This window comes from Panthera onca, chromosome A2 (genome assembly GCF_046562875.1).
Source record: "Panthera onca isolate mPanOnc1 chromosome A2, mPanOnc1 haplotype 2, whole genome shotgun sequence".
Classification (NCBI taxonomy): Eukaryota; Metazoa; Chordata; class Mammalia; order Carnivora; family Felidae; genus Panthera; species Panthera onca.
In genome coordinates this window covers 150,152,165-150,170,189 of record NC_138340.1, presented here as the reverse complement: position 1 = coordinate 150,170,189, position 18,025 = coordinate 150,152,165, and the positions used below count along the sequence as shown (strand labels likewise).

Here is an 18,025-nt window from a genome sequence, read left to right as displayed (position 1 = left end):
TGAGCATTCCATCAAAATGTCACAGCACCTTAAGTTTATTCTTAATTTTCAATTGCTTTGAAACTACAATTATGTCCCCCTTAAAAAAAATGCTTCCTGAAAACCAGAATTTAAGAAACAAAGAATACCAGGAGCAGTTATACAATTATTCTTCGAAGCAGTTTGCAATAAAGTAGAATTACAGATATAGCCAGCACGTTGCTATGTTTTGCCTATAAACTGCATAATTAAGTATGATGGGTGGATGAGAGGGCAGAGAAATTTAAAATGTTATGACTCTTTGCCAAGATGAGGCCAACGAAAAACAAATAAAAGTATTGGAAATCCTAATGTACGTCAATGAACATATTATTGGACTCACCAAATTGTCTATTGCATTGAATAAAAAAAAATAGTCCAATTTATAGGAGAGAATGAAGGAATGCTAGAATTGCTAATGTAGCCCTATTCTAGCACCTGAGATGGAGAGTGTTCAATTCAATATACTATAGAAACAGTAAATTCATGAGTGACTGAAGATGTATGTTCGAGGAACGAGAAAAAGGACAGATGGTGCTAATGGTCATCACAAGCTCCCTCCCCCCCAACCTTAAACCTCAACTTGCAACTGCATCTTTTATTTCTAAACCATTAGCCAGCATTCTGAGGGAGGTAATTAGATTGTCTCATTATAACAAATGTCTTTATGTTTATAAATTGTCTAAGTCTAGAGGGAATCAGATTCACAATTATAGGCATATCTACTTATGGGAGGAATTCTTAAGAACTTGGAGAAAATGCTTTTAGAAGAACTCCTTCCTTCAGTCCCACCCTACATTTGTAATCACTCCCTCTGGGTATGATAAACACACTTTCCCCAGACACAGGATGCCTCATTCCATGATATATCCTATTCGGTCATTAAATAACAGGACTCAATATTAATGTTGGCCTTCTCCATCCCTTTAAAACAAAGTGTTTTCAGCCAAAGATATTAAACTAGTCAACCGCTCTTTTCTCCTGTCAGAGAAACAGCCAGCATCCTGAAATCACAGCTCATTTGTACCACATTGGCGTGAATATTCAGACTCCATTTGTCTCCAGCTCTTAAAAGCTGGTGTTAGAGTGAATGACAGACATTTTGTTTTGAATTAGCAGAAAGGAGGAGGAAAAAAGGCCCAAGTAATAATTTTGGCCTAAAATATCTGTTTCAGGGAATGCAGCTCTGCCCTTTCCTTAGTGAAAGTCGATTTTAAAACAGTCTCGATTTAACTTGGCATTAAATTGGACCTGGGATACAGAGAATGGTAGGAAGGAAACTTGTTTCAGATTTCCCCCCCTCAGACCGCATGCTTGTTCTACTTAAATCCTATTGGAGTATGGCTGCACAGAGTGCAAGACGTTCACTACTTCGTGTTGTTAAACATCCCAAAGTAGAGTTCAGAAGCAGCCGAATCTGTGCCCTTGGACTGTAGAAATCCAATCATTCTTGGAGCCTCAGGTAAGCCTCAGGACTTTTGATTATTTCCGTTGAAAACTATTAAATAGCACAATCATTCTTTATCTCTTTATTCATGACTATTAGACAATAGTCTGGAGAGGAGTTCTAGAAGAACCTTTCTTCTAGAAAGTACTCCTGGCACCACTGTCTATTTTTCTCCCTTGCCCTCTGTGGCCCTCATCTTGGCTTGTCCACCCTGGCCCAAGCTCCTCTGTCAATAGCTGTGCTAGGCAGGAATATGTGTTTCCACAGAGGCACCTCTTCAAGCCGGGTGCAATTCTCTGACCAGGAAAACTCCATCATTTGGCCAAAGTTACAAAATCCGCATATGGTGATGCTGGAGTGTCCTCTTACCCTTCCTAACATGAAGGTTTCCAGAACGTTGATGAGACTATGGGAATCTGTCTTCCTCCTGTTCCCTCAATCCCTAACCAAACTTGGGCTCACTGCATATTTTCATCCTATACCATATGACAAGGACTTGAGTGTGGGCTCTTGAAGGAGAGACTCTTGAGGAAGGAGTGGATTCAAGACATTTTCACATATGAGGCTGGTTCTACAACCCCTACCAGAAATCTAGAGAGAGGATTCTTAGTGTAAGAAACACTCCTTCAGATCCTGTGATAGCAAGTTTGGGCACACTTGAACTAAAAAAGAGACTGAGCACTTTATTAAAGGTGTCCAGGGAGACTTGTTCTGTAAAACTCAAGAAAAGAGGAAGAGAAAAACTTCTCTTTCCACTCCATCTGGAGCTTCAACTGACTCCAAAAATATTGGCCCACTGTGGTTATAAAATCTCCCATTTATGCTTTTCTTAAACAAGGGCAAAGACTTACAACTCAAAGCACTTCTTTTACATGCTCATAGGAAAATCATCTTTCTCTCCAAACCTTGTAGCTGACTGAAATTAATGAAACACAGTTGAGAGGCACCTATGCTGGCCACTGGCCACCATTCATTTGGAACACCCCATCTAGGCCATTCATGGATTGTAGAGCCATTTTCTCTTGACTACAAAATTTCTCCTTTCTCATCTTAGGTAAATAGCAATTTGAGTAAAAATCACTGGGGCAAACCATAAGAGACTCTTGGATACTGAGAACAAACTGAGGGTTGATAGGGGTTGGGGAGAGGGGAAAGTGGGTGATGGGCATTGAGGAGGGCACTTGTTGGGGTAAGCACTGGGTGTTGTATGCAAACCAATTTGACAATAAATTATATTATTAAAAAAATCACTGTCAGGTGTCACTGATACTTTAGGCAGCTGCATAAAAATTGGCGTCTTTTCCGCTACTCAAAGAACACCAAGACAGAAGTGTGGAAGTGGGTAGATGAAGAAAGCTGGCATCTCACAGTTAACTAGAGAACATGGGTGGGGTTTGTAGAGAAGAAGGAGGAAGTTTCCAGAACTCAGATGGTCTCTTCCACTGTTACCAGACAATCCAAGGAAAGTTCAAGGTTCTGCTAAAGAAAGAGAACTAAGAGAGAAGGAGAGAAAAAGAAAAAAAATTGCAAAAAGAGAATCTAAAGGAAGAAAAGTAATACTTCAGAAAACAAAATAAATGGATAAATATTTCTCCTTCTTTTATTTGTCACAGAAAGCAGGAAAAACTAAGGAAACTAGTGCTGGGATAAACATGGCCTCATTAGAAATGACATTTCTGGTGGGACCCAGAGAGAAGATTGCTATGGCCGTCATGACCCATGGCCCCTCCATACTCTACCAGCTTCCATTCTGGCCTGGCTATGAAACCCTAAAATATTGCCAAAGCCTCCTGGAGGGCATAGGTAGAGTGGGGAAACCAGTAGGGATCAACATACTAAAGAAGGAGTTCAGTGCAAAGGATGTACATTCCCCTCTACTGAGCCCTTTACTGACTATCTAGACAAGATAATGTTCAATGGCACCAGTCTCTGAGAAAGATCTACCTTCTGTCTCTTTGGACATTGAGCAGTCTACTCCCAGGCTCCCCTACTGTCCAGTCTGATCAGCTCTGATCGGCTGATGAAGAAAATGGCTCCAAAGGAAGGTGTTGATGTATGAGGCCCCCTTGGCAGAAACTTAGGGAGTCAAACCTATGCTCATGGGTGCAGTTTATTAGATGGGACAAGCCCCATGGGAATGGTTTGGAGGCATATCCCCAAAGGAAAGGACAGAAGAAGAAATAAAATAGGGCCAAATAAATGAGAGAGAAAAAGAAAGACATACACGAGTTAATATACCTGTTCTTTTGTTTTAAAATTTTTTCTTAACATTTATTTATTTTTGAGACAGAGAGAGATAGAGAATGAACAGGGGAGGGGCAGAGAGAGAGGGCAACACAGAATCTGAAACAGGCTCCAGGCTCTGAGCTGTGAGCACAGAGCCCGATGTGGGGCTCGAACTCACGGACCGTGAGATCGTGACCTGAGCCGAAGTCGGATGCTTAACCAACGAAGCCACCCAGGCGCCCCAATATACCTGTTCTTACAAACCCTCATTAAGAGTAGCATGTAGATTTCTTTATCATGGGAGGATTCCTCTGTTATTTACCAGGAAAACCTTCTACACACCAATTTCTGGTGGCATTTTGGAAACACTGCTCCTCTCTCTCCACACAATCTCTCTGGATGACCTCATCCACAGCCATGGTTCTAATTCCTAAGTGAAGATTATGACTGAAAACATCTCTGTCTCCAGCTCTCACCTGAGCTTCAGGTGGACTATACCCCGATGTCCCTTAAGTCCTCACACTCAGTATATCCCCATCGAAGCTCATCGGCCTTCCCTCTTGTCTCCTGGAACAACGTTCTCATGGAAGAGTGATGGGATCTGGGGCAGGCTCATGCTATTTATTGTCTCCTACCTTTTTGAGGAGAGAGGTAATTCTCCTGATGTCAGCTAATCATATTTTTCTTTCAGCCCCTCTCCTGTCTTGACTTATTTCTACCTGTTGTGGTAAAGGGCAGCAAATGTGGTAAAGGGCACCAATAATCATCACTGGGAGATAGTCTTAAAGCAAATAAATTATAGGTTCAGAAGTTACATCTAATCATCTATTCACTCACTCATTCATTCATTCAATATTATTAAATGTCTCTTATATACACAACTTCTCCTACTGCTGTGAGAGATGTAAAAGCCACACTCTTCAATTTCAAAAATTACACAATGCCATTGGACAATGAGAGACGCACAATAAAGGGCTCTAACGCATCACAGAATAACCAGTGTTCTGAAAGTGATGTCAATGCAGAGGAAGTTCAGGAGAGAGGAATCTGAGGGAAGCGCATCTGCAACAAACTAAAAATCAGCATGCTAGAAACACATGATGATGGGCTGGTATGGATTGAATTGTGTTTCCCCAAATTTATATGGTCAAGTCCTAACCCCCAATCCTTCAGAACGTAACCGTATTTGAAGATCAAGTTTTTAAAGAGGTGATTAACTTCAGGTGAGGTGATTAGGTGGGCCCTAATCTGACAGGAATGGTGTCCCCGTCAGAGAAGGAGATGTTGGACACATGGAGAGAGACACCAAACACATGTGCACACTGCAGGCTGGCATGTGAAGACACGGGGAGAAGACTGCTATCGGCAAGCCAAGTAGAGAGGCTTCAGAAGAAACCAAACCTGCGGACATCTCACCAGAACTGTGAGGAAATTTCTGTTGTTTAGGCCACCTGGTCTGTGATGGCTTGTTATGGCAACCCGAGCAAACTAATACAGGCTGCAACAGATAGAATCGGAAAACAATTGCCTGAGAACCACACTGAATTCCCAAAAAAGTTTCCCTCCTACTGGTGCCACCCTGGGCAAAACTGTGAACAAGTGAAGTTTCCCTTACTTTCTCCAGCCTCTACCTTCTGCAATCCCCTCTTTCTGCCCCCCAGTAACCCTTCTGCCTGTGGAACTTCTCCTCCCAGCTGAGGAGGGTTCATGGGAAGTGACTGGCACTTACTGCCCCTGAAATCACCAGTGTCTGTGCAAAGGTGAGCTTATTCACTGGGGAAGACTGACTCATGACCTCTCTGTCCCCTCAAGTCAACAGCATTCTTTGCAGGAAGTGAGGACTTCATTACTGATCTTAATGCTTAATTGCTTAAGATTGCTTAATTGCTTAATCAATTAATCAATCTTAAGATTGCTTAAGATACATATGCAGGAAAAAAATAAACCAAAAAATCAAATTATAATTTTTTTAACATTTATTTATTTTTGAGAGAGAGAGAGAGAGAGAGAGAGAGCAAGCACAAGCGGGGAGGGGCAGAGAGAGAGGAAGACACAGAATGGGAAGCAGACTCCAGGCTCTGAGCTGTCAGCATAGAGCCCGACGTGGGGCTCAATCTCACAAGCCTTCGAGCCGTGAGACCATGACCTGAGCTGAAGTCAGCCACCCAACCAACTGAGCCACCCAGGTGTCCCGCAAAGAAATCAAATTATAAAGCAGAAAAACAATTCTTTCCAAATCTGACAGATGAATTGGTATATAAACCATGAGGACTATAGCAGAAAGACTGGCTTCTCACAATGCATCTTTAGGTGCCAGAATTTAGAAAATGAGGCAGAGAGGCTAGGAGCAGAGCCTCCCCATCCCCCTCAATCACATAAATGCTACTCACAGGTAAACGATCAGATGTCTACTTCTGAGCCTTCCGGTTGATCACCAATCCCTGCAGAATTTGGTTGAAGGATCTCCAAATGTTTTAATGACACCTGGTATAAAAGCAGGATGAAGTAGAATGAATTTTAGTTAATGTAGACCACATATTTAAAATATCATTTCTTCCTCAGGTACTATTATGAGTTAGGACCTTAAAGGGGAAATAAAGCATAGACAGAAATGGGTACTGTGCACTTGTATGTTAAAGAATATGAATACAATTATTCCAGAGTCAACCCCTAACTTATTCTAGATAATGGGGTAGATAAGGTGGTATAATAAATACAAAACAGGGAATACTACAAATGCCAATAATCAGAGACAAAGGCTTTAGAACACAGTCAAGGACACCCCTTCTCCAAACCCAACCCTCAATCCTTCTAAGCTTCAGACTCTCAAGAACCTTTCTCCACAGTCTTCGGCTGGTGATGGTCAGGAACTTGACTAATCAGTAGAAGAAGAAGGTCTGGAGGATTACAGATAATTATAGAAATGTACTGGTAGATAATCTAGAGTTAACCCGCACTTGAAACACATTAGTAAATAGTAAACATTAGAAAGACCACAGAAATGACAACTGTGACAGTAAATCACCGTCACACCCCTAAGCCTGCCCCCAACATGATGCAACAAGGGCTTCTAATGAGTATGAAATGCAACTTTGGGCTTTTAATGTTTGCCTTTAATGGAGCAGAGTAATGGGTCTCAAGTGGACCTTAAGAATATAGCTTTGCCTTCCTCCAACCCCACCCTCTGCCACTTGGCATTGGAAGAAAACAGAAGCTCACAGAGGTTAAGGGACGGGCTTGGAATCTCACTGCTAGAAACTAGGCTTGGATTCCTAGATTCTCATTTCAGCTTTCACAAGTAAAAAACAAAACAAAAACCTGCTTAGTGTGTTACTTAAAGTTTGTGTCTATCTGAGGAAGGCTGTTTTGCAAACTCTAGGAGTCAGGGAACCTTGAAGGCTCACAAATTCATCAGCAAACCCAGGAGCCATCCCTTCCCCCCACCCCTTCTTCTTTCCTTCTTCTTCCTCTTCTTCCTCTCCCTCTTCCTCCTCTCCTTCTCCTTCTTTTTTTTTAATTCAAGTTAGTTAACATATAATGTAGTATTGGTTCCAGGAGTAGAAGTTAGTGATTTAATCCTTACATATAACACCCAGGGCTCACCCCAACAAGTGTCATCCTTCCTGCCCATCACCCATTTCCTTAACCTTGAGCAGCCACTCAGGCCATCTGTAGCTCCTCTCCCTCAACCTCTACCACCTCTTCCTAGGGGTCCCAGGTCCTGAGTGCAAACATCTACTTTGTATTGCCATACATTTAAAGTACCTTGCTCAGCATTCTGGGATGTGGGCCCTCATCTTAAGGAGACTAAAATCCAGTTAGAGGATAAAATCCAGTTGGGACTAAAATATATAATTACATTTCTGGGTTACAAAGCCAGAAAATGACAAGAGCTCCCAATCCCATTTAAATTCCTTTTCTTCTATTGTGGGTCCAAGTTTGGAGGTCTTTTCTATATATCTGAAGAGAAGGGGATGATAAAATGGTGAGGCATTTCCTAGCTGGAAAGATTGCCTAAGCCTGCTTCATAATCTGGTTCCTCACAGCTCCTGGTCCCCTCCCAGCATGCAGTAGGATATCAAGAAATGACTGTTGAATGAATGAATGGAATCCATGGGTGAGTTTCCTGAAACTATAGGCCAAATTTTGTGCATATTAACTTTCATTACCTTTTAAGGCAGTCTCCATTTTTCTTCCCCCCAGAATGAGAACCAGTTGCTAAATAATTAGCAGAGTCCTTGAGGATGGAATTTAGATGAGAATCAATTACAAAGAGTTCTCCTATAAGTAAATTTATACGCAAACGTGGCTGGGGAACCTCTATGTGCCAGGAACATATCGGGGATATGAAAAAGAACAAACAGCTGTGGTACTTGGCCTTATGGTACTTATCGTGTAGTGAATCCCTAGAAGAGGTTTCTCAGACTGATTGCACGTCAAAATTTTCAGGCATGGAGGCTTTTAAAATATATATGGGACACTCCAGAGAGGTGTCCAGGAATCCGCACCTTAAAAAAGCCTACACTTGGAATGTGACGTAGATTATAGTACCCTCCCCACAGAGGCCTCCCGTCCTTGACCCTCAGGCTTCAACAAAGACATCAGAGACTAGAAAAAGGCAAGAGTTACTTGCCAGGATTATAACTGAACATACTGAGAGGTATTTAAATTGGTAGAGAAAATAATTCACAGTATCTTCCCCAAACCCTCTTGCAGGGTCAGTATTTATTTGCCCAGTTTTCCTTTCTGCCCTTTCAATTCTGTCAGTATTTCTATTTGTTTAATTAATTAATTTTTAATTTAAATGTTAGTTAGTTAATATACAGCACAATATTCGTTTCAGAAGAAGAATGCAGTGATTCATCACTTACATGCTACACCCAGTGCTCATCACAAGTGCCCTCCTCAGTACCCATCACCCTTCTAGCCTACCCCCTACCCACATTCCTCCATCAACCCTCAGTTTGCTCTCTATCATTAAGAGTCTCTTGGGGTTTGTTTTCCTTTCTTCTCTTTTTATTTTTGAATTTAGGAATGAATATAGGAAAAATAGAGGAAGAAAATGCTATCAGTGGGATTTTTTTTTTTTTTTTTTGGTTTATAGTATCTGGGTCTATGTTCATGAACTATCTTGTTAATGAGACAAAGAGAAAAGAAAGGCTTTCAAGAGGAACCATAAAGAGAATGGCAAAGTGAATGAAAGTAGAGTCTGTCTTCAGATATACTTTGCTTTCTATTTTCCAATTTAGAATCCAAGGGCCGCAAAACTGATGAAGCTCTTACTCTCTATTTTAAGATCTTTTTCTACCTTCAGTTACTTTGCAACTTCAAATAGATTCCTGGGTGAACGAGTACTCACTGGATCCCTTTAAGCTTTTAATTCAGTGCCTAACACATGTATGCTGGCTGGCCTGGCTCAGAGGCAGTTGCCAAAATTCTCTGCAGGCAAATCTGATTCTAGACTGGACGGTAAAGAAGGAAAAGACCTGAGATGAAGGAAGAGGGGAAGGAAGAGAGAACAGGGTTGTGTTAAGCAAGTGAGCCTGTCTTCCTTCCACAACCCCTTTTCTAGTCAGTGGTGAACGGTCAGGTCCTATTTACTGCTCTTTTGATTGAACCGTCTGCTGAGGCATGTGGGGACATTAGGGTTTTATATGAACGCATGTGCTATAGGAGAATCAAGGTGTAACAAAAAGAAAGGAGAAATTTATCTCCTCTCGATCAGACTTGTAGTCCTCCAAGAGTAGTGATTTTCTTAAAAACTTCAAAAACTAGCTAAAGCCATTCAGTAGCATGAGAAACAGAAACTAGCACCTTCCTAGGTTACACAAATGAAAAAGCATCGCCAGTACATATTTTCAAAAAGTGATTACAATTCTACCTTAAAATTCCTACCACAAGTATTCACAGAAAGATGCCACTTTCCAAAAGGATACCAAAAGGGAGGGTCTAAAATGTTAATTTATCATAACAGTAGTTATTGCAAAGGTTAAATTAGGGATCTTTTATAAAAAATGAATAATTTTGTATAGCCATTAAGAACCAGGTTTTAATTAATTTAAAATTTTACCTTTAAAACGTGGTTGAATTAGTACCCCCTGATTTTAACATTAACATTAATATTAATATTTATATTTAAAAATCTCCCATGACTTTTATAATATGCTCTGCTTTCATTATGGACATATAAATACTATGTTTTTTTTTCCTCTTTTTGTTTTAAAGTTTATTTTGAGAGAGAGAGAACACATGTGTGCAAGCAGGGGAAGGGCAGAGAGAGAGAGAGAGAGAGAGAGAGAGAGAGAGAGAGAGAGAAATCCCAAGCAGGGATTTTCTGCATTGTCAGGGCAGAGCCCGATGTGGGGACTGAACTCATGATCCGTGAGATCACGACCTGAACCGAAAACAAGAGTTGGACGCTTAACCGACTGAGTCACCCAGGTGCCTCATAAATACTACATATTAAGGACTCTTAGTGCCAGGCCTTGTGCCAAGCACATGGTACACATCTATCTCATCTGATTGCTATAGCACCCTAGTGAGGTATGTATTCTTATCTTAGGGTAAGCAGTGAGAAGTTCGTTTTATTTAGGTCATTTGCCTCCGTTCACTCAGCTAGTAAGAAGTGAAGCAAGTATTCAAACTCAAGGGCTGACCCAGCCTGATGGGTGTATTGGAAGGATACATGCCCACATTCACTTATTCACTGAGTGGGTACCTCTGAGCCACACAGAGATGAACAAGGGCTGCTTTCACAGAGCTGGTGTTCTTGTGTAGTAGGAACAACACAGGTGTTTCTGATAATGAGTAAAGAAAACAGCATGTTGTGACAGAGGGCCACCAGAAGGTCACTGGAGGCCGGATAGTGAGAGATGGTCTCTCCAAAAAGAAGACATCTAGGCTGAAAATACGTTTCTAGGAGGGAACAGCCCATGTGAAGATCTAGGGAAAGAGTGTTCCAGGAGGATCCCTTGAGAATCCCAGCATGAGATGGAGGCTTTTGTAAGTTCTGTGTGCTCTGTGATCATGAAACTCTTTCAAGTTATTTGCCCCCTATGGGACTCAGGCTTTATCTGTCTGTTGGCAGAGTATACAATGTTGAAAGATGTGCTGAATGAGGACTTACCAAAAATGATCCTCTAAGCGCTGCCTTTGTTGGAAATCATGACGGTGGCAGTGGTGCTGGTGATCTGTCCCTACCCAGAGAAGAGTGCCAGGGATGCACATGGTCCCCTTTGCATTCAGTGCCCAGAGTGACAGAGGTACCCTTGTACCCCCTTTCACTTGGTAAGCTTGAAGAGAGTTTCTTTCTGTGGGTTTATGTGAGCTCCTTTCAGTCTTGTGCATTGGAGGAGAAGGCCGAATATTTCTTAATAATAAAAGAATGAAAAGCTATGGGACATAATCCTTGGAATGGGAAAGGAATGGTAAGTAGCTATTTCAGTCTTAGTTGGCAGGAAGTCACATAATTTGTGGGGATGGAAATTAAAATAAAATATTTAAAAATAGATCTATGGGTTTTAGTCAGAATGAGCCAGTAACAATAAAACATCACTAATTGTCTCTTGTGAATTGTCTCTCTTTTTCATTTATAGTTGAATATGGGAGCTAGGAGTATTTTAGAAGGGAAGAGATATGTGATCTTAGGGAATTTAGTCACTTAAATAAATACTAATGAGTGAACTGACCTTGACCAAGTCATTTAACCACGTTAGGCCCCTCAATTCCTTCATCTGCAACATGAATTTTCGGGAATGGAGTTTTAAGTTCCCCCCAATTCAGATGGTTTGTATGTACTTCTATGATCTTCCAAGGGGAAAAAATGTCTTGTGTATGTCTCAGTATCTGTGAATGACATTGTTATGATTGTGAATAAAACAAGCTCAACTGAGCTCACCCTTTTCAGCATCAAACAGGCTGCTCCAAGAAGCGTATTGCTTTGCAGAGACCACAGACCCTCCTACCACTTCCCCAACATTTCTAGGAGATGAGTGTATTTTATAGCTCCAAGAGAAATAATAATATATTGTAAAATAATATCTATCATTTATTGAAGGTCTACTACGTGCAAGGTACTTGATATCTGTTATCTCATGTGATCTTCAAAAGTAAACTGTGAAACTGGCTGTTTTTATTATCCCCATTTGAAAGCAAGGAAACAGATCCAGAATCACTATCATGTAGTCAGTAAGTAGCAGAGTTGGAATTACAACCCAGATTTGGTGGACTCCAAAGCTCTTCCCATGACCAAAAACTTGGAGGAGTCATAGTCGCCAACAATGACATTTCTTCTACTCTTTTGAGAAAAGCATCTGGGGATATAATCTCAGTAGGACCCTTGGAGAATTCATCCATGAAGAGGGGGCAGACTGAAGGTCCATGGAGTGATACAAACTCATCTCAGCCCTAATTACACTAAAGTGAACTTCCCAATCTATCAAACTACCAGAACATGGGTAACCCTCTCTGGAGGAAAGCAGTATCATCCAGGACTTCAACTGGATATGCATATGGAAAAAACGAAAACTAAGTCTTGACTTCTGTTTAACACCATATCCTCCACCCCAAAAAGTTCCAGGTTGAGTGTGGATCTCAATGTAAAAGCTGACACGTATAAGCTTTCAGAAAAAAAGTAGAAGATACATCATGTTCTTGAGACAGGTAAAGATTTTGTAAATCACTAACCATAAAGAAATAAAATTGATAAATTTCACATTGAAATTAAGAACCATAAAGAGAGTGAAAAAATTAGCATTAAATATATCTGACAAAGGACTTGTATCCAGAATATATAAAGAATTCCCATAAACCAAGAAGAAAAAGATAGATGACCCATTAGTAAAATGGGTAAAGACTTTGATAGGCACTTCACAAAAGAGGATACTAAAATGGCCAATAAGCATATGAAAAAGTGCTCAATCTTATTAATCGTTAGAAAGATTCCAATTAAAACCACACACCATTAGAATGGCTAAAACTTAAAAGACTGGCAATTCAAAGTGTTAATGAGCAACTGAACTCTCACGCACAGCTGTGGGAATGTAAACTGGCAGTCACTTAGGAAAATTATTTGACAGTTTCAGCTGCTGAAATGGAATATTTGTATATCCTGTGACCCAGATATCTTACTCCTAGGTATGTACACAACAAATATCCATGCAAATATTCATCAGAAGACATGAATTAGAACAGAATGCTCATAGCAGCACTTTCATAATAGCTACAAACAGGAAACCACCTCAATGCCTACCAATAGTAAAGTGGATAAGTTGTGGCAGGCAAGCAGTGAAATACTGTGCAACAGTTAGAACGATCTAAGTATTGCTCAGGCAATGAATCTCAGAAACATAATGTTAAACAACAGAAGTGACACACACACACACACACACACACACACACACACACACACACAGAGAAAGATTCCATTCATATAAAATTAAAAAACCAACAAAACTAATACTTAGTGTTAGTAATCACAATAATGGTTACCCTGGGGCAGTGGGGGTAAGGGGAGGAGGCTGACTGTAAAAGGAAGCACAAGGGGGGGCTTCTGGGGTGCTAGTAATGTTCTGTTTCTTGATCTTGGAGGGGACTACACCATTATGTTCATTTTGTGAAAATTCATCATGCTGTACAATTATGATTTGTACACTTTTCTGTATGTTATACCTCAAATAAAGATTATTTTTACAACATGTGGAGAGAAAAAGATGAAGCCTCAGCCGGAAAAGACGACAACTAATGGGGATTTATGAGCTCAAAATATATAAAATCATGAAAGTTTGGTATTTCTGGCCATATATTATACCAGTAGGGAAATAAAATAATAAAAAGAAAGACAAACAATGAGAGAAAACAAGAAGGCAATACAAATCAATGTACTCTGCAGGGGGAAAACTGTATTTGGGAAGGCTGGGATCAATTTGGCCAGTTATTTCTAAATTAAAAGTCAACACTGGATTATTTACCAATGACTTAGTGAACTTTCCATAAGATATATTTTGGCTTACTATATCTTAGAAGGGAAAGTTTGAATGTTTTTGCAAGTGGCCCATACCAAAGCAATTCAAATACAGGGACTATTTATCATCTTAAGATGTGGTGAAACTTCATGTCCATTCAGCCCCTTGCTCACTAACCACACTGTTTCTTCTCTTCACTTTCAACTACCCACCTTCCCAAATCTATAGCCAATGGTGCACATGTGCATCAGGCTCTTGCACAAGGTTTCCTCTTTACTTGTTTAAATTGTATGTTTTCATTTAAGTTTTTGCCTGTGTATATTGCATATTTGTCCATAGTATGCTTGTATTTCAGTGTAAATTTTTATGTCTGTAGGAGAGTCTCTTGGTTTTAATGAGATACATTTTTCATGTTACTATGCAATTGTGCATATGGATGTATCTATATACTTGTATAAATTAGTGGATAAGAGAGACAAGATGCATTAGTAGGGTATCATGTTAGAAATTTATTTAGCCAAGCAGGTTAAATCAAGCAAGAAAACTAAGGAAATTACTCTTATAATTCAAGAAAAAGTCAATTATTCAATGAAAGTAAGAGTTCCCTTGGCATTCTGCAATGGGTTCACTGCATTGTTGACAAAACTTTAAACTATTCAGTTGGGTTGGACATTGGTTGTTCCCTTGAAAGCAGCATGGAATTGTGAGAGAAGACAGGCTGTGGGGTCATAATAGAGGTACGACCTTAAGGAAATTCTTTGTTGGATATCAGTTACTTACTTTAAAATAAAAATGATTAGAAATAATAAGTGTTGGCAAGGATGTAGAGAAAAAGGAATCCCTGCACACTGTTGGTGGGAATATAAATTGGTACTGCCACTATGGAAAACAGTATGGAGGTTCCTCAAAAAGTTAAAAATAGAAATACCATATAATCCAATAATTCCACTATTGGGTATTTACCCAAAGAAAACAAAAGCACTAATTTGAAAAGATATATGCACCCCTCTGCCCTATATTCATTACAGCACTGCTTAAGATAGCCAAGATATGAAAGCAATCTAAGTGTCCATCAATAGATGAGGAAATTTGGTGTGCACACACACACACACACACACACACACACACACACACACACACACACTGAAATATTATGCAGCCATAAAAAAGGATGAGATCATGCCATTTGAGACAAAATGGATGAATCTAGAGGGTATGATGCTAAGTGAAATAAGATAGACTGAGAAAGACAAATACCATATGCTTCTGCTCATAAGTGGAATCTAAAGAACAAACAAACAAATGAATAGACAAACAAAAAGCTGAATCAGACTTATAAATTCAGAGACAAACTGATGGTTGCCAGAGGGAAAGAGATGGGAGGTTGAGCAAAATGGGTGAAGGGGAAAGGGATATACAGGCTTCTAGTTATGGAATGAGTAACTCATGGGAATAAAAGGCACAGCATAAGGAATACAGTCAATGATCTTGTAGTAGGGATGTAATGAGACAGATGATAGCTACACTTGTGGTGAACATAGATAATGTATAAACTTTTCAAATCACTAAGTTGTACACCTGAAACTAATTTAACAGTGTGTGTCACCTATATGCAAAGAAAGGAAAGAAAAGGAGGGTTTTGCTAATGCCACAATGATGGACTGTCATTGTATACGGATGGGCTTCTTGGTGGCAAGGACACAGTCTTATGGCTAATTCTATCCCAATCATTTTGCATATTCCATGGCACATATCATATGCTCTGTAAAAGTTTCCTGGGTGGGTGAGTGAATAAATGAATGAACTAGCATATAATGAGCCTATTATTGAACTTAGAATGCTACAGGCCCCAAGTGAACTTACCTCCTTTCTTCTCCTCCTTTGTTTATTTAGCCAGAACGAATCAAATAAACCCTCAGTTTATTTCTATATTATCAGGGGGCCAGGACTAACAAAGGTAGCAGGGAAATTTTGTTGAATTTCTCTTAAAATTTCAAGGAACACAAAGGATACAGCTTAGATATATGTTCTCAGAGGAGCCAATTTTGTACAACTATGAAGAAGAAAAAATATTTCTTAATGGAACGGAACAAGATTACAAAATAGTATGAAGGGAGGGCCTTGATGTCTTTAAACAGTGTCTGTTTGCTGCAGTCTTTCCTATTTTTTTTTTTTGAACAATTAATGAATGAAGAATAATCCATGATGCTATTTGTACTGGCCAAAATCTTTCAATTGCTAATAAAAGAATGAGAGTGGATTTTTACAGGCAAGAGAATTCCTGATTGGAGAAGCAATAAGAATGTATCCATGGCAGGGTGAAGGTCAGATGTTTATTTTTAAGCTTTATGAATAATTCTCTACTTGTCTGAAGCAAATCGGAAAGAGAAAGTCATTTATGGCAGTATGAAGAAAGTTCTGGACTTCTCATGGGAAAGTAGCTGACGTCAGTGTTTGATAAGTTTCCTGTGGCCACAAACATATGAGACATTGACTCTTGAGAAAAATGTAAATCTTTCTCTTTACAGAATCATGGTGTGTCTGCAGCTGGAATTTGGTAGAACTATCATACATTAAGAGAGACCTGATGCAGATATTAAAAATTCCAAAGACTGTGGAGAGATAGTGGCTGGCAGGAGTGTTTCTGTTGTTGTCGCCATCACCATCAGCATCACCAACACCATCATCACTATTATCATTATCATTATCAACAAGCACTGATGTGTATTGTATTTGCAATGCACTATGTTAAATGTTTGGGCTCCAGTGAATGGTAAGAAACAGTGCACCTAACTTTTATGGATATTTAATTTTCCAACAAAGGCAGCCTTCCTGGCCCTATTCTGTCCATGTGTCCATGTATAGCTCCTTTGCTTTTTAAATTGAGAATCTAATATTTATCAAGCACCATTTTATTTTACTTTAAAAATAGTAATGTTTTGGGGCGCCTGGGTGGCTCAGTCGGTTGGGCGGCCGACTTCGGCTCAGGTCATGATCTCGCGGTCCGTGAGTTCGAGCCCCGCGTCGGGCTCTGTGCTGACAGCTCAGAGCCTGGAGCCTGTTTCAGATTCTGTGTCTCCCTCTCTCTGACCCTCCCCCGTTCATGCTTTGTCTCTCTCTGTCTCAAAAATAAATAAACGTTAAAAAAATATTTAAAAATAGTAATGTTTTTAAGGTAGGGTATGCACACTGTACAATTCACCCATTTCGAGTGTACAATTTGTTTTTAGTGTATTCAGAGTTGAGCAACCAACACCAAGATCAATATAGAACATTTTCATCACCCAAAAAGAAACCCTATACCCTGTAGCCATCACCCTCCTCTCAGTCTCCCCTATCTCCCCAGGCCTAAGCACCTACTAATCTATACTGTGTCTCTAATAGAGCTCTCCATTCTGAACATTTCATATGAATGGAATCATATAATATGTGGTCTTTAGTGACTAAATTCTTTTACTTAGCACAATGTTTTCAAAGTTCATCCATACGGTGGCAGGTATTAGTACTTCATTAACTTTATGACGAAATAATATTCCACTGTATGGATATATCACATTTTGCTTATCAGTTCATCCCTCGATGGACATTTGGGTTGTTTCCATCTTTTGGCTTTTATGAATAATGCTGCTATTAACACTTGTGTGCAAGTTTTTGTGTGGACGTATTTTTTCATCTCTCTTGGATATATACACCTAGGAATGGCATTGCAGGGTCATATGGTAATTCTATTGTGTGAGGGACTGGAGGACATTTTTTCAAAGTAGCTGCACCATTTTTATCTTTTTACCAGCAGTGTATGAGGGCTCTGATTTTTCTACACCCTTGCCAGCAAGATGGACAGGCTGTGGAGAGCTGCTGTACGGCACAGTGCCTACAGCTAACAATACAGCATTGTGCATCTAAAAATGTGCTAAAGGGTACATCTCATGTTAAATGTTCTCACCACATTCACACATACACAAAAGGAAACTGTCTAGCTTCTTAAAAGAGAACTCACACATAAAGAGAAACAACTACAAAGATTAGAATGCTCATGAATGAATCCCTTAATTCCAGGAGACTCTCAAGTTATTGACGGTCTCATCCATGAAGTTGGTCCTCAGCAATTATGGATATTCACAAAGAAGCAGTACCCTAATTCAGTACTTTCTGGTTGAGACCACAGGCATTCCAAGTGATTGGATTATTCATTCAGTTCAGTCAACCCATTATACTTTATTGATTCAGTGAATTGAGTTTTGTTTTCCTATTGTAATAATATGTACTTGTTTAAAGTATTCTTAAAACTTTTTCTAGTGTTCATTTGATTGCTGCTTGAAATTTAAGTACCTAAGGACAGGGCTACATACTATATTTCTGTTTTGGCCAGTTG

The 18,025-nt window shown here is 39.7% G+C and overlaps 1 protein-coding gene and 1 long non-coding RNA gene across 9 annotated transcripts in view; one reads left to right on the top strand and one right to left on the bottom strand.

Annotated features, from left to right (window-relative positions):
• CALD1 (caldesmon 1) overlaps positions 1 to 18,025 on the bottom strand; it is a 188,069-nt gene that overhangs the window by 116,984 nt on the left and 53,060 nt on the right. For all 8 annotated transcript variants that reach the window (XM_078439149.2, XM_078439159.2, XM_060633197.3 and 5 more), the window contains one exon: positions 6,082 to 6,175. The gene's annotated coding sequence lies outside the window, so the exon portion shown is untranslated. The remainder of the gene's footprint in view (positions 1 to 6,081; positions 6,176 to 18,025) is intronic.
• LOC132679555 (uncharacterized) lies at positions 4,689 to 16,513 on the top strand. Its single transcript, XR_009610219.2, has 3 exons — positions 4,689 to 5,114; positions 7,738 to 7,808; positions 16,182 to 16,513. It is a non-coding gene; the product is annotated as an uncharacterized LOC132679555 (long non-coding RNA).